Source organism: Phalacrocorax carbo, chromosome 7, assembly GCF_963921805.1.
Source record: "Phalacrocorax carbo chromosome 7, bPhaCar2.1, whole genome shotgun sequence".
In the NCBI taxonomy this organism is placed as follows: Eukaryota; Metazoa; Chordata; class Aves; order Suliformes; family Phalacrocoracidae; genus Phalacrocorax; species Phalacrocorax carbo.
This window is the reverse complement of record NC_087519.1, coordinates 52,688,639-52,706,013: the sequence shown is the minus strand read 5'-3', so window position 1 is coordinate 52,706,013 and position 17,375 is coordinate 52,688,639. Positions and strand designations below refer to the sequence as shown.

General features: G+C 38.7%; 1 long non-coding RNA gene across 1 annotated transcript in view; it reads right to left on the bottom strand.

The window, feature by feature from the left end:
- Window positions 1-17,375, bottom strand: part of LOC135314411 (uncharacterized) — a 107,754-nt gene that overhangs the window by 79,009 nt on the left and 11,370 nt on the right. Inside the window, exons 3-4 of the long non-coding RNA XR_010373920.1 lie at window positions 15,303-15,364; window positions 10,748-10,922 (exon numbers count right to left, since the gene is read on the bottom strand). This is a non-coding gene — a long non-coding RNA (uncharacterized LOC135314411). The remainder of the gene's footprint in view (window positions 1-10,747; window positions 10,923-15,302; window positions 15,365-17,375) is intronic.

The following is a 17,375-nucleotide window of genomic DNA, read 5'->3' as shown; positions in this document are numbered from 1 at the left end:
TTATCAGCCTATATAGCTAAAACTGAAGAACTATAATTCTAACTCAAAAGCAAAAGGCATCAGATGATCCAGGCCTTGTTCTCCTCATCAAAAGCAGAATCTGATGCCTATTGAAGTTAACAGGTATTATTCATCTAGTGTTTCCACACAGGAAGAAAAAATGTGGCTTTTTTGGTTTTTTTAACAGAAGACCTGAATTCTCAGTGCTCCAATGGGAATTAACACACAGAACCTAATCTTTTCAGAGGTCTAGACTTTCTTCTGCTCTAGTTCAAAACACTTGTTGCTAAAAATGTCTTTGATCCCTGGCTTGTAGGGGACTAATCTGTGGGGAAATGGAACTGGCATCAAAAGGGAATAAAAGCTTTCCTATGGGGAAAAGGAAAGAAATATATATGGAGAAACAAGCAGATTAAATCAGTGTCCAAAGCACTGAATAACATGCTATGATTTCAGTAATTCACATCAGTCGAGCATTTGGTCCAGTATCACTGAACTGAGCTGTTGTCATAAAACATATGAAGGAATTCAAGAGAAACCTAGGGAGGGCTGCAAAGAAACAAGGGGAGTAAAGAGACAAACAGTTCTGAGAAAAGGAAAAGGGAATGAACCTGACAGAACAAGTGCCCTTTCCCTGCTCTGTAGATTTTCCAAGAATAAACCTATTTAAAGAATAAAATTATTGCAAATCTGTCCCTACAGTTACTGTAGTGATAATGAAAGCCATTAAAATGAATATTTGATAAATGAATAAATGAATAAAAATGAAGGGAATAAATGAATGGTAAATGAATATAAATACTAAATGGTGAAAATTAAATGAATAATTCTCTTAAATGAATAAATCCGCTATACTTCAGTTTGTTAGTGCTCTATACAGCTTAAATTCCTCTCAAACGGCATCTTGAAAGGAGTTTACATTGTACCACAAGGATTTATATACTGGGGGTTACCAGGATAATGGAAAGTAAACATCTGCGCGTGTGCCATTGCTCGGCTTCTTTAGCACACACCAAACCCGACAATTTAGTTATTAGTTAGATTTTACAGTTAGTGGAGTCGGCGGCTGTTGCAGAGGCAGCAGTATCTCAGTCTTTGCCTGAGCCATTCAATTCCCACAGCAACTGTGCATTTCATGTACTGGTTTTTATTTAATGCTGGTATTCTTGGCATCGTACGAGACAAATATCAGTATGTTCAGACAGCACACAGTCTAGAAGTCAAAGAGGAAGATGACCTGAAGAGAGGGAGGTAGAAAGGTTGTTCAACACAGAATTAGCTCTTCAAAGAAAGAGGAATAATTGACGGACCGATTACTGAATGTACAAGGGAAGAAATATTCTGAATAGGAGACCAGAGCTACAGATTGCAGACAGGAGGAAAGGAATAGATGCACAGGACTAGGTGAGTAACTGAAAGATGGAGTGACACGGTCAGAAGAAAGAAATATTCGTCAGCAGTCAGCATAATTCAACTAGAAAGGAGTTCCCTAATGCACACAGCTATTACTGAGAAGGTTGATCTGTGGAAGGCCCAACCTTCGGCCCTTATTCAGCCCAGACCCCCAGTCACTCTGGCTAGAATTAGCAGCAATAAACTTGTACCCCATCACCTTGGTCATTCTATAAGCATCAATATTGGTGTGCAACAGCCTCCTTATTTAAGTATTTCTAGCACAACCTGCTGCTAGGACAGAAAGCAGAAGTTTGACCATGGACCTTGTAGAATTTACCAAGAGAAACTTATTTCTTCGTTGGTTAAAAGAAAAATGCAGCTTGACTCTGCTGGAAGTTTTTATCATTTTTAGCTACAGAAGATTAAACTGTCCTTATGCTTTACAAAACGCTCCCCTTCTTCCACTCCCCCACTGCTAAATTCTGAGTGCTCTGCAGAAGCACGGGTCCCAGTAATTGAGGAACGTAACAGTCAATGCAAACCAAACGGTACAGTATACATTAGTATGTACCCCCAAACCTCCCTAACAGATTAAATAAAGAGTTGCTTCAATTCCTCAGATTTAAGCAGCAGAGCTAGTCTATTTACAATGCAAAATTCCATCTCTCTGCAAACCAAACAATTTAAATTCTGCTCCAGAGTCACATAAATCTTAAAATGATATTGCATACCTGGAACCTTGGAAAAAAAGTGAAACATCAGTCCCATTTTGAACTCCTGCTGCTTATTTTACTTCACTTCAATTCTTCTCTGATCCAGTGGAGAGGATACAACAAACACAGGTAGCTGGAGAACAGCCAAACCCATCGTGTGCTTCTGATACAACTGCACCCTGCTTTGGGATTAGCTCTGCACAGCTGCTGCTGCTTGGTCACTAACGCCCTTGTTTCTTAAGTAGCTCTCACTGGGGAATTAGGCCTGTCTTTTTGGTAGCTACTAAGTTAAACCTGTGAGCTTAAGTCAATAACAAGTCTCATGATGAGGTCCCTGTATTTTGAACTAGTGCTTCTCGTTCCAGAATGAGGTTTCTTGCTTTGCTGTTTCTTTAACAGAGCTTAAAGTTTGTAACCCAAGAGAAGCCCTTTATTTGTCAGTTGGTAATTCCTTCTTATTTGATATCTTGTGTAGCTTCTGTATCCCAGTTCTGAAAACAATTATTACCATATATATTCTATACATCACAACAAAGAAAATTTCAAATGCAAAAGTCTGCATAAAAATGGCCGAGCAATCTTATGATAGGTTTGTATCCCCCCTTTTCCATGGAAGGAGCCAAGATCTGCACCCCAGTATCTCCTAGACTTGACGTTTAAAATAAAACCACTAGGTTAAAACAAGCAGACACCAGTTATGCCAGGACAATGAACAGGATGCTCACAGTCCATTAAGCATGACATGCTTTGCCCTGTCACCCATTTCCTTTTTCTGACCCTTAAAAAGTAAGACCTGGCCAGTCAAGATGCGGTATCTAGCTATCTGTTTCCCCCTTTCCCTCTTTATCTATACATCTGTCATCTGGGTAAATTTACAGAGCTACAGTCACGCTGGATTTCATACCCGGCAGCGCGTCTATTGGTCTCAGAGCAGCAGTTTTATTTGATTGGTCAACTTGGCTTTGAAGCAGTAACTGGGAAAGGCATTGTAATAGTTTTAATTCTCTGCACCACATTACAAAACATTTTTTTCATTATCTTTGTTATCATTCAATTGTTTACCAAGCTCCAAACCTGTTGATCTCTCTCAAGCACTTCAACTCTTCAGGTTAAAAGAAGATTGATTAGCAAAAAATTCTGAAATACAAAGCTCCATGGGATCTTATTTACTCATTAAATGCCCAAAAGCCATTTTGTGCTCCTCATTCCCTTTTATAGCTATTGACTGAAATGTTGCATCAGTATCAATTATGGGGATTTGAAATGGTGAGAATGGTGGAGAAGCAGAGAATGAGATTTCATGATCACATCAAAGCCATAAATATTGTCATTCTTACTGTTCTAATGTCCCTTAAGCTTTATTTAATGGCTAATTGATCGCTAAAAAATCTTTCAGATTCATTTAATTTTCAGGAATGAGGCCTTGTTAGTATGTTGCAGGGGCTTTTTTATTTATTTTTTTTAATAGCAAAGTTATATATCGTGTGGCATGAGTTATAAAGTAGTTGTCATGGAGATGTTGCTAATGCAGGAGACTATATGCTATGTACTTTGAAAACAGTGGAGCAGATCTGTTTACAAGCACCTTTTCTGAATGCCTTGCATCCGGCGGTTAGGATATTACCTGGAGAGTTTATCGCGCTGTGCCTGAGCATTATACTATCGCAGGGATATAGCCAGGTAGCTCTCACGTGACACCTGCCTAGCCATTACACTGGAAATTTTAGTGGTATTCCAAGACTATAATGAGGCAGTGAATTGAAATATACTGAATTGCTCTGAAGCTTACGCCTTATCAAAGAAATGTAGAAATTACACAGAACTGAAACAGGTAATATGAAGAGCTTGGGATCTAGGACTTCTTTTGTTCCTTTGATATATCAATATTAATTAATCTAGCTAAAAACAGTAGGCATACAAAAGCATTCTTAATGAACCAGCGCTTGCAATCTGGTGGCTCAAGATTTGCTTACCTCTATAAGATTCTGGTAAGTAGGTTACAGAACGGTTTCCCTCTGTTTGCACAGCTGTGAAATGGGGACATTTATGCCTAATTATCTTTATAAACTGCTTTGGAGCTCTCGAGATTGAAAACACCGTCTCAATGCTAGAAAAAACCACCTCCATCTCAAAAGTTTTTCAAGAGATGATATTCACCCATCTTTCTTAATAGCCGCACTTTCCCGTATACGTATACAGTGATAGCCATCTTAAGTAACTTTTCTTCTTGAAGCATCATATTCCATCCTTAACAGGCAGCTTGACAATGTTTTTGCTTGCACGTTACCGAACGGAACAAGCTGGCATGTAGACTTGTTTTGTAAGACAAATGGTCTGCAGGAAGGTTTGCAGTATTACAGAATCTCGTGACGGCAAAGCACCGTTCTATCTTTTGTGGTAGTGCCTGTAGAAGATAGTGGCTTTTCTGACAGAGAAAACACGATTCAGCCTTACTGAAAATTGCTAAGTAGGCTTTGCATTAAGCATCAAGTTCACTATTTCATATTTTCATAAATATGTAGAAAATCATGATGCTTTGCAAAATGAAACTTAAAGAGACACTTCATGAAAAAATTATATGCTCCATTTACTCTGGCCTCCTATGCACTTTATTTTTTATTAACTCACTTATCCTTTATATGCAGGAGACCTTCTCTCTAATATGTAACTCAGAAGGGTGGACTGCAGAAGGGGGAGGGAGCAAGCCAAAATGGACATTTGCATTTCCAGCACAGGAAAGATGTTCAGAAATTCACCCCACATTAGAAAAGAAATGAACCACAGAGAGAGTTCTGCTGTTGTTTTGAATGTCTTTTTTTTGTCTAGATAAATGAATAAAACTAAAAAAAAACAACCAAACAAAAAAACCCCCGAACCAAAAAGGGAGAACAATCCTTCTAATGGCTTTTTGGATGGCACCATGTGATTTACACACCTCAAATCACTTCCTTTATTGCAGAACGAACACTGTACTTCCCAGATATTTTTTCTTCCCTCAGTTATTCCATGTTTCTCCTCCCTTTTTGCCCTTGGGGACAACTTCTTCTGAATGATACTAGCAGCTAATTATGATCTTATTGCCCTGGAGGGATTCAACGGCCACAAAAAACTTCAGCTGGAAAATGCCTGCACACGTGTTCCACGAGCAGGCAGGTTTTGCTCTTCTCACCAGGTGAGGAAGAGCTCGCTCTCTGGTTTTCTCCTTACAGATGACAACTGATGTCAACCACAGTTCTGCTGCAGAAAATTCAGTTTATAATATTCACCTCTTTTGGAAATTATACACATTTGTTAATAGATGTGAAAATATCAAATGCCTCACCCCTGCTAGACTTCTACCTTCTGTTAGCCCGCGCTAACTACAGCCCATAACATTGCCTTTTTTGCCTGCTGATCACTACTGAGCTATAGCGTTGGGTTTTCCCCCGCTACTGTCAGTTTGTCTTCTTTGGTTTTGTCACTGACTTCAGTGGATGGGGTACTCAACATATTACTACAACTTCTCATGCAGATGTACAGAGACAGATCTTACCCATCTGCTGAAATATTCTACTCCTTAGTTTGTGACATATGTACGAGCAAAGTAACAAAGACCTCCTTAAAAGTTGTATGCAACCGTTTTCTCCTCATTTTGCTGATAAGTTTGCTGCTTTTAAAGAGAAAAGCTAAGGAGGGAACTTGAAGATAAAAATACAATTATACATTAAACAAGATGAGGCTAATCACAGTCTTTTCTCCGGCAGAAAAACAGATTAAGTTAGAAACAGACCTGGCAAGGAAGGCAGCACAATATAAATTCATAGAATGCTGTCAATTTACCACTAAGGATGATGAAGGAAAAGTCAACAAATACCACGAGTACCCCAATATTTTTTTTATCTCTAATTTTTCATACTATGAAACAATCCATGGAAGTCATTGGTGATCTGTCTTTACTTCATCACTTACAGCACCCAAAAATAATCCTCACAGCAAACCATGATGTCATATTATCCACATTTAGTTGCAGTCTTGAGGGTATTATTTCATTTCTGTATTGAAATGAGCTGGGTTTTAAGATTAGAGGGCAGGACTGGATGTTAAAGTACCTGAGTTCTAATCCTAATCATAGGACATCAATTATTTCAGCCGCCTTAAAGTTTGATGTCCCTGGCTCAGGCTTGCTGTTTGCTGATTTCAGATGTTGCTGAAGACTCCACATGCCAAAATAAATAAGAAGAATCCTTCTCCCTTCTCTCCCTTGCTCCTAATGAAAGCCAACAGATTATGGCTCAGCACCCTCAGGAAGCTTAGCAGCAACTTCACGTGCTCTGCAATATTTAGTCTCAAACTGAAAGGTAGTCACAGAATGGCAAAGTATATTCTTATCAGAGAATATTAAACTTCAGTTTAATGTTCCAATGCAATCTTTGTATTCATCCTGCTAAAACATGGGTTACAATTTCATTGCCCAGCTATAATGGAAATTGTGTTCTCTAGGTGTGGCAGCATGAGCTGGATGAAATCAGAGAAAGACACAGGAAACAGTGTGGCCTGATGAACCCTGATAATCACTCCAGTTTCACGTGTTGGACTGGCATAGACCCTCTTAACAGCAGAGCAAGAACAACACAAATTTTCATAAATTTCATTACATTAGTAGTGCCTCATGCAGATTAGGATGCAATGCTCTGGAAATAGCAGCTAGGAGCTAAGTAAATTTTTAGGCAAAGCTAACCACTGAGGGTGGGTCCTAGACTTCATCCTGTAAGGCATCATTTATTCCCCTGTGTCACTTCAAAAGAATATGTACAGAACTGGAAAGAAATTAAAGTCATTCCTACCATGTGACAGTGAGAGTGAATCATGATAGTTGTTCCTATTGTGGAGCGGAAAATGGGAACGTGTGAATCTGCAGAGACATTAAAGTAATCATTAATCCTTTTCTACTTGTCAATCAAAAATGCTGTACTCTTGGGGTGAGAACATGTTTGGCTGAGAACAAGCTTTTAGTAAAATAGATTTGGCAGATGCATATTTGCAGATGCTCATGAAAGATGAATCATGACATTTCCTGACAACAAACACACCAAAATGTCTGTTTTGCTGCTCTGTTTCCCTTTGGTTATTGCATCAGCTATACATACTGTATATGTATGTGTTTGTGTATAAATCAATCAAGCACTAATGAAGAAAATCCTTTGCTGTCTACATTGGAACGCAACACTACCATGACAATACCCTGCTCACAAGAAAAACAGTGAAGAACATCTGAAAGAATTGACTAGGTTCTTCAGAAAGGCTGTGAACTGTGGTCATTACAATGGCATAGAAAAATTCTTTAATTGTCTATGATCTTTATATTCTCATAGAAGACTTTAATTTTTATCACTAAACCACACCAGAGAAGTTCAATTAGCTAAAGACAATTTATCTGAGATCGGTAAACACCTCCAGTGCAGAACACATTAAAGGAAATGGTGACTTTTTTTTTTTTTTTGTCCTGCATTTGAGTAAAGAATAGGAAATGACTGGCATAATGAATGAATGAATGAATAAATAGACAAATAAATAAAATTGCAACTCTCACTGTTCATTATTGCTTAACGTTCCAATTTGATGTTATTTAATTATTAAGATATTTGTATGAAAACCAAATCAAGCCAGCAAAAGGAAAATGAAGCTAATAAAAAATAAAGAGTAAGACTAAGAACACAGGGGAAGGGTAATGCAGATGTTAGATCACTTTGAGCTGATGCTCAGAATCACATCAGATGCCATGTAAAATGTACCTAACCTCAGAGCAGCCTTTGCCTAGCTGAACTTCAATATTTAGCACCCACTATTAAAGATACAGGTACCCTCTCACGTCACACCACGTTTTTTACCTGTGAAAAAAGTTACAGCTTCGAGTCTATATTGACAAACCCCCAAACCCCAAGAAAAACATACTACTAATGAACTGGACTGGTAGATTGATTCAGCCTCATTCATTCCTTTGTCTTTTTTATGTTTTTGTTTTGTTTTAGTTTGCGTTTTGGTCCACCCCCCCCGTTTTCCCTTAAATTAATTGCTTTTGAAAGGAGGAAAAAACTGGCTATTCCATAAAAACTTGTAATGTAATATTGACACATTAAAATTCCAGTATGCCTTTGAAGCTGAATGCTGCTGCATGCACTGTACAAGCTATGACCTCCCAGGTGATATCTGCTACAGACCCATCTTGTCTGAGCTGCCACAGATCCAGAGCATCAGATCAATACCAGTGAGAATCACGTAGGCCCTCAAAACGCAGAGGCTACTAACGAAACAAAGGTACAAATATATTTGTCATCGAAGGCTTCAGTCTGTTGTACTAAGGTTTACAATACCTTTGTTCACTCTCAAGGATTTTTCCCTAAAACTAAATTTAGAAGTATCAATTAGTTCTTTAAAATGGATTTAAAAGCAAATTACAGCAATGTACCTCAGTAAATTTTTAGTCCCATTCATTCTGCTGGAGCGCAACAGTTACATTTGACCAAACAGTATCTTCCAGGCAGTATCCAGCCTTGGCGTGAAGAAATCCACACAGGCTATTTCTCTTGCCTACATGTTCCAGTCATCTTTTATGAAGACATTATGTCTCATTTTTCCTTTGAAATGTTCAGCTGCATTTTTCAGAGGAAACTGCCACGACATTCACTGTCTCCCCAAATAGGAGGAGAGATCAGGGACAATTGATACTATCAATGGGAAGCACACACCACCTTGCAACAACGATAAACCCTTGGTTTGTGGACTGAAGGTATTTAAACAGATGATGTTTGCTCACCATCACCCACTGGTTTTGTATTCAACCATTGCTCTTTGCAGATGAAATCCAGCTGCAGTGCAGGATTCTGTTGCTAGCTAAGGATGTTCGCTTGTTATTAAGGATAATATACTGAAAGTCATAGCAACGCTGATGGGTCAGCACAGATGCCTTCCATCACGAGTTACCGAGATGCATTTCGTAAAAAAAAATCTCATAGATGAAATGTTTTCAGCTAGTTGAGGTTAGTAAAGATAGGTCCATCATCTCAAGGAATGGACGCAATAAGGAGTAACAGAAATAACATCATAAATCGTTCTTTACAAAGTAGGATTGACTATTATTTGCTAGAATGCCTTTCACAGTGAATTTGCATACTCTTACTTGTGCAGTGACAATAAGAAGCAAAGAGGAAAGGTCACGGGGGACACAGGAAGGTAAAATACTCCTATGTACCACCATATTTGACAGGTGGCATTGATTTACAAAATAAACTACCAAACAACGTTGCCTACAAGTTCAAGGGATATGGCTAGCATGGGTTTCTATTCATATAAGGAATCAACCTGAATTCCTGGCATTTTGAACAGTTAGCTGCTCAGAAAAACCTGGATACTCCTAAAATGAAACAGCATATATATATTAAAAAGTGTTTTATTACTGCCTATTACCGTAATTCTTGTATTAACATGTAGGGGTAGGTTTTGCTCACAAGATGGCAGTGTTGATTATTAGACACTGCTTCCCTGAGCCTTCCTCTAGCAAAAGGTCTCTGTGCTGCTGCCCAGAAAAAACCACAGAGGGTGGAGTTCCCTAGAGGGCTGCATCTCCACACTTGCTTACCCAAAAAGCAGATCATCTGACCCATCACACTGCATATTTGCTACCATAAACCCTCAGGATTAAATATGCAACACTTGTCTAAATCTCTGAACGTCCTAATATCCAAACGATGTGGATCCTTGTTTTGCAGTTGTTATTAATTTTACTGTCAATAGAAAGCATTTTTTTCCATCCTTACAGATGGCTTTTCCTCTGTAGAGAGCAGGGGTGGTCTCTAAACTGGTAGGATTCCAAGCTTCCAACCTCTGATACATTTTCTTTAGCAGCCAAAGGTTCCACACGATTAACACAAATGATTACCGATGGCTATTTGCAATGCAGATACGCTCAAGTAGTGTTGGAGACCCTGTACTGAGTAACATTCAAACCTTTAGGACTTTTTCTGGACCCAAGAGATTGCATCCTACCAAATACACTCACAACAGATAAGAACTGAGGCATTTTCTGTTCAAACTCAGCAGTGCTTCTTTACTTACCAGTGGCACTCATAAAAATTGAAGGGGTTCAGAGGACATTTACCCAGCTCCTCTTCAGAGGTTGAGAAGCAAGAGGCTTATTAGCGCCACTGAACATCATGGCATGTTTTGGAGAATTGCTTAAAATGCGAGAAAGCAAAAGGGCCTGGAATTCACTAATGTTTATCCCAGTCCAGAATAAGAGACAAGGATTTTTAATGAAGATCGCAACTAGGGGAGCTTTGTGTCAGTAAACGAGAAAAGAAAGCATTCAGAAAAGGGGAATTACACTTTTTTTTTTTTTTTAGTAGTGAGCCTAAGTTAATTGCAAAGAGGTAGCGGAAGGAACAACCACACCAGAAACAGGCAAACGTACAAACCACAGTTGCCAAAACAAGTTAACAGAGCTTCTGGCTGCAGGTGTTGTTCTCACCAACCACAGTCACCAGGGCATGGAGGAACACCCAGTACCAACTAAGGCAAAACTGACAGATTCCTGTTACGTAAAAAATGAACCACAGGAACAATGTTCCTTTCAAAACAAGAGCATTAAAGATTCTTGTATTTACCTGCTGTAAAAGTGAAAAACGCTTCCTTGTGCACTCCCATTGATCTGTCTCCAATAATGAAAGTGATTTTTAAGTAAATTAAATTCGCAGCGTTTACTCTTGAGCTCCACACGCAAGATGAAGAATTTCTTAAAGAGCTGCTGTGCATCCAGCGAGACAACGTTTGCTTTGGACACTGTAACAAAAACATTTAACATTATAAAGATAGAAAGGCTTTCACTTCAAATCTAACAGCAACAAAATCCAAAGTCCTGGCTGAGGCGGCACCTGTAACGCTACCAGTTCTGCTTAGATGTTGCAGCGCCGACTGCACCTAGGGCTTCAGATCGCTCATGTTTGGTGACACTTCTAATCTAACACAGCATACTAAAAATAGAGTTATGGTCCTAAACTTGCAATTTCCTGCCTTGGATGGGTAGTTAAATATTTACTGCTAGCTTTAGTAAAGAGTTTCTGTTAAATTAATTTGTCACCCACATGATACATATTTTGGAGACATGCTAGACTTTTGAAGGGCAGGCGAGTTATTTGAATGTTAAATCTTCTCAACTACTGTGCTGATCAGATGGCTGAAGCCAGCACAGCTATACAAAGGCATTCGTGTATTCCTTCCTACTGACAATGGGGGGTCAGGGAGGAAAAAGTATTTCTAATTCACAGGTAGAACTCGATGCTGTGGTTGCCCAATTGCAAGGGCACTTTTTTCGCACTTTTTCTCCCCTCCCGTGCCCCCCCGTGCAGTTGTTTCTCGGACACTTCCTCCCATGAAAAGATTTTCAACAGAGCAGTGTGCTCCGAATCCACCTGAGCCAAAGGCCCTGGCTCGGTTTTTGTCACCTCTGATTTCCTTCCACCTTTTCAGCCATCAAGGCTGCCAGAGCATTCGCTCTGCCCTTCCCCTGTGAGAACGCTGGTGGGTTCTGACCTTGCTTTCCTTTCCTTTCTCGTTCCTCTTACAGCATCTGCATAGGTATCTCTAGCCAAAACCATAAATCTGACGGGTGCCTTAGAAACATATTTTTCTACTCCAGACCAATCTCATCCGGCCAAATGAAAATACCAGGTAATAAACATTCTGGAATAGGAAGGACCTTTTGTGTGTGTGTGATCATGCATTGCATGAGTTCTGGCTCCTTGCATAATGAATAACGTTTAGTGGTGTTAATAAATGCCACCATAACAGATCATGACTTTGGTGTTCTAGTATGCTGGAACAGGCCAGCCTCTCTTTAATAACTTGCTACCCTCTCATTTTAATTACTGGTCCTTTCCCACTTCCCAGACAATTGTCCCTTTCCTTCCCTGCACAGTCTGTACCTACAGCACAGGCTGAGTTCCTACTGACATCACGGGGAGTCTGAATTTAGACCCTGCAATGGTGGGGGGAAACTTGCCCTTGGCGGTTGCACGCATGACTCACTCAAACCGATACTTCAGATGCCCCAGATTATGACCTACTTTACTGTGCATTACTCAGAGAGAATGAGTAAGCCATTTCTGAGGCTGATACAAAACCAGTATATTCCGTGGTAGCGGGGAAGAAACACTTTCTTAAACATTAGATCAATTTTGGAATTCTTGTATCAATGATTAAAATTCCCTGGGGGTCACTGTGCAAAGTCTACTGAAGAACCGAATTGATTTTCATCGGCTACAAATCAGATCTGCGGTCTTTAACTGAAATGCAAGGTGCCTGTTTCCATACATAAGGGATCATCTAACTGATGAAAGGCCAAATAGGCCTCCATAAATAGATTTACTTTTTGGCAAAATTACAGGATTTGTGGGTAATTTGTTCAGTACTGGCACCAGAAGTACTGTTTTCAGCCTATTCTGCAAACCTCGTGTGGAACAGGCCTTAGAGTCAGACAATCATTTAAGCATGTCCCTAAGTGCTTTGCTGATATAATATCAGAGATCCATTGAAGTCACTGGAAGCCTTTCCCCGACTTTTATGGGCTTTTCATAACATCTTCTATGATTCACTTTTCCAGGTATAAAATGCGAATATGAATAATAGCTCTTTCCTCCTATTATTTGTCAGGTCTATTTAGACTAGAAACTCTTTAGGGCAGATCTGCCTTTTATATGCAGGTCCTGTGCATAGAACAATGGTCCCCCAGCTCTGGAGGGGAACTAAGTACTACCATAATATTATGCTCCAGGTCAAACCAGGCTTAATTTATGGGAGCTCAAAGGCCCATGGTATGCAGAGGGCCAGGCTAAATCACCAAACTGGTTCCTCTTCTCGCTCTAGAATTTAGTATGAGTAACTGGGATACAGCTAGTGAAATGAAAGGCCAGCTCTGTTTCTCTACTGCTACTGCAATTTCTCTGGCTCTAGGTACATGTGTGGATTCATACACCCATGCAGATAAAGCTTCCCACTTAATAAGCAAGTCTTGAAAGAGCTGTGGCTCAGATTTTGAAGAAGTTTTGAAAAGTGAGGTAAATAGTTCAGCGTGTGGTTACGCTGAAATCAGTGCGACGGTATCGGCTCTTCCAGGACCTGCATGGCAACTTTGTGGGCTGAACACTCTTCATATGGGTCTTAACCACTGCACTGATCTTAGAGGAGATCTGAGAGGGCTTAAAGAAATGTCTTCTTATTCCCTTTAACATTGTAATACACCTGGGTTGGCCTCTTTTTAATCACATACTGTAATATAATATGAACATCAGTATGGAAGAGTTCAGAAAACATCAGCATTTTGATCTATAACACTCTTGGATCCAAAAATTAATAATAATGTAAAAAAACCCCCACTTTCTACTGGGAAAAAAAAATCCCATGTTCAGTTGCTTGTTTAATCTGCAAATGAAAGTCTGAGATAAGACACCGAAGAAGGAAAACACAAAATAAGAATGTTTACCATGCAAATGAACTTCATTAATACAGAAGATCCTTATCTGGACCACTCAAAAGATTCCATGTGGGTGGATTTTTCTGCTGTGAGAAATAAAGGGTTTTTTTTTGCAATCAGCACTATCTAAAGCCATTGGCATCTCCTGGATTGTTTATCAATATAAGTGTAAAATGAAAATTAGATATAAAAATTAAAAGATTTAACCTATTATAATTAAGTTAGGATTTAAAATATGGAATTTAAAAAAATTATATCCAGGCTGCCTCATCAACTGATAGTTAAGACTTCTAAGTATGTATGTTTTCAATTTTTTGTGTTAATTAAATGGCCTTACCCAACCTGTATTTTATATCTATTATTTTAAATTTCGACTGATGGTAGGAATACAGTATTCTAATCAGATAATAAAAATTCTAATGAGTCAGAATAATCAGTCAAAGAAGGATAACCACTCTGAACAGAAAGTAGGAATTTCCTATTATAATTCACTATGAAATACTTCCACCTAAACACTGGATGTAGCTTTATCCTGGAGGTTTGTACCAACACCTTCAACAACCTCAGGAAGTGACACTGGCATTTCTGCTAAAATATCTCCAGGATATTTAGGAGCTTATTTAATTTGATTGTAAAATTCTACTCTGGGCCAATACAAGAAGCGTAAGCGACTTCACAATGCTTACAGGGTGTCAACACACAGTAGTAATTACGTACATCTTCAACATTTTTGCAAAATTTTAGCACCGGCCTTTTCAAGATTTGCTTGTTGAATGGGAAGTTTATCCTCAAAATTGCACAAAGCAAGAGTTTTGTCTAAACCCCGCTGAAGTAATAGAAAAGACTTAGTGATTGTAATGAGCTTTTCAGCAGACGGAAAACATATAGTATCTCGGATATAGAATTTGTTCCCGAAAAGATTCATCTGGCATACCACACCCTTCTCAGTTATATTCATTTATGGTATTTTTAGAAGAGGATTTTCAGAGCAGGGATACATACAAATGGCGTGTAAGTTACGCAATAAGAATTAGCACAGGTTTAAGATGAAAACCAGACCTCCGGGGCCATACTACTACGATTACTACTACTACTGCTGCGGCTGCTTTTAAGGCATGGGGTAGAATCTAGAATTTCAGTGCTACTCCAGCAACTCTCCAGCTATATGGAACTTCCTCTACTGACACAATGCATACTTGAAAAGCATAACAAAGTTTGCATGCATACGCTCAGGTTTTGAAAAGCCCATGACATTTTTACATTGAAAATACATTTGAAAGGGAGGACTTTTGATAAACCCAGTCTCAAAGCTGATTCTCGCTCATCTACATACAAATAAAACGCGCATACAGAATCACTTAATCACCAATGATGTGCCTGCAAGTGCCTGCCTCAGCCTTTCTTCCTCAATATCGCTCTAGAAAGTACTCATCTATAATGAACTCTTTTAAAATTATACCATTAAATAGAGAGTCTCACACACCCAGATACAGGAATGATACATGGGACTTTTGTTTGTATTGGATTACGTGTGCTACGTGCAATCTAACTCATAAAGAAAGAATCAAAACAGTATAAATCTTCACAGGGTGGGTTTTTTTGGACTCTGCTTTCATTTAGCATATGCAACAGCTCCCTCATATAATTGTAAATAATTTCTTTTTCCTGTATATAAATACTTCAATACTTACAAATGAGGTGACAAAGAAAGTCAATTTGACATTTCATGTTCCGCACAGAAATCACAGTCAACCTGCCAAGGAATTAATTAAAATTACAGTCACAAAAGAATGACGCCAACAATATATACTCTAATGCAGGTAATAAATTAACTCGTTCATTCAGCCAGTACACAGTGGTAAATAACTATATGAAAATAATAAACATTTTATATCAGTGCTTTAAAAGTTAGCTCTGTGTTTAATACTGAATTTCCTTCCTTGGTTGTTCAAAATAATTATGTTTTAATGGGATGTTAAAATTTAAATTTATTAAAGAATCTGGAATAAATTGGTTGGAAACTTCCCAAAAACACTTCAGAAAAATTCACAGACTTTTTCCAGTTCTTCCTTATTCAGGAAACAAACAAACAAAAATAATCACATAATAAAAGCACTGGATGTGTGTGTATGTATACGTATAAATACTATATAAATAAATAAATATATAGACACACAGACTGTGTGTGTCAATGTATATATAGATATATGTATATCTGCAGCTTCAAACACCTTTTTCCCAAATACATTTCACTGAGGGATGCAAGATCATTCCTGCAAGATATTTTTAGGAAAAAATATGATACACGTGCGAACTGCTTTATTGCTGATTAGCAGGAATCCCTCAGCATTTCTCTGCTAAATTGTGGTACTGTGTTGCAGTCACGTAGAGGCAAAACTCCCGTCACAAGGAAGCAGTAGGTCACCGATACCAGCTTGCCAAAGGGAGGACATCCCAAGAGCATCTGATGTCCTTTTCAGTTGCTGTGCGCGGCTGTGTCAGAAAGAAACCCCGTCAATCCATCCTTACGAGGAGAGAAGTCAGAAAGGCCACGCACATCTACCCTTTATCCAGTGGCGTATTTAAATACCTTATTTTCTGTCTCTTACAGCTGTTTCTGAGACATAGTTTGGGAAAACAGAAATGTCGTCCTCACTTCGGAACCTTGGCTGTGCGTGGCTTAGCTGCTGCAGGTCACCTGCTGCTAAAACCGGTGACAACGCATGTTGCTGGTCCAGCAATCTCACCCACACGTCCACGCAACATCTGGACAATTTATTAACTGATCATTCGAATCCTCCCGAGTTTTCATTAAAACGGATTTTGTAAGCACTGAGTTACTAAGTGCTTTTGATTTATTGAAACAGTCTTTGGTAGGGAACTTAGTCGAAGGTTCATCTACAATATACGGTAGGATCCCGTACTGGCAAAAGCCACTGCATACTCCCAAGTTGCGGTCAAGAACGGTTTTATTCACATCACAGTTATTTATTGCAAATGACTTACTGGATATTTAAAATACTATCTAAAATGAAATGAAACATCATGAATCCATATGAGGGAGATTTAGGTTGTCCCGTATCTTTCACTGTAGAGAATACATTTCTTTTAACAACTACCCTATTTTATGCTTAATGTGAAAATAGGCCTTATAAAGCAATGCTTTTGAGCATCTTCATCATTCAGTACTGGGTCCACATACACAGTTTCCTCACAAATGTTCTCTTTCCTACTTTGTAATAAAAGCGTGCTACTTTTTAGTAGGACTGACAGGTTCTTCATTTAAACCATAACTGACATTTTTCAGTTGTTATTAATCCATAAATTGTCCAGACTATGCTTTCCCCGTAATACAATGTATTTTAAACAAGTTAGCTATCTGAAGCTGAGAAAATATGGTCTAGTTTATTGTCATTTCTATTATAAGTATAGAAATCAGTTTGGTACTTCTCAGTTTGGTAGAACAGGTTCATTACAAGAAGAGTAAAGAGTGCAAAAAGTAATGACGTACCGTCCTTCCCCTCGGCCTTGGTCTGAAAAAACCTATTGTGTCGTCACAAAATGTACTACGGGCCTTCAAAGACAAATAAAACCTAGGTTCTGCTTAAAATTTCAGCTACTCTGGCTGCCTTGACTGCATCTTTATATAATAAAATACCTCAGTAACAATATTATTGTTATATCATTGACATATGTTTTTAATATGAAGATTACCATTTCATTGGCATGAATTAAAAGACCACACCAGCAATTTGTCTACATCT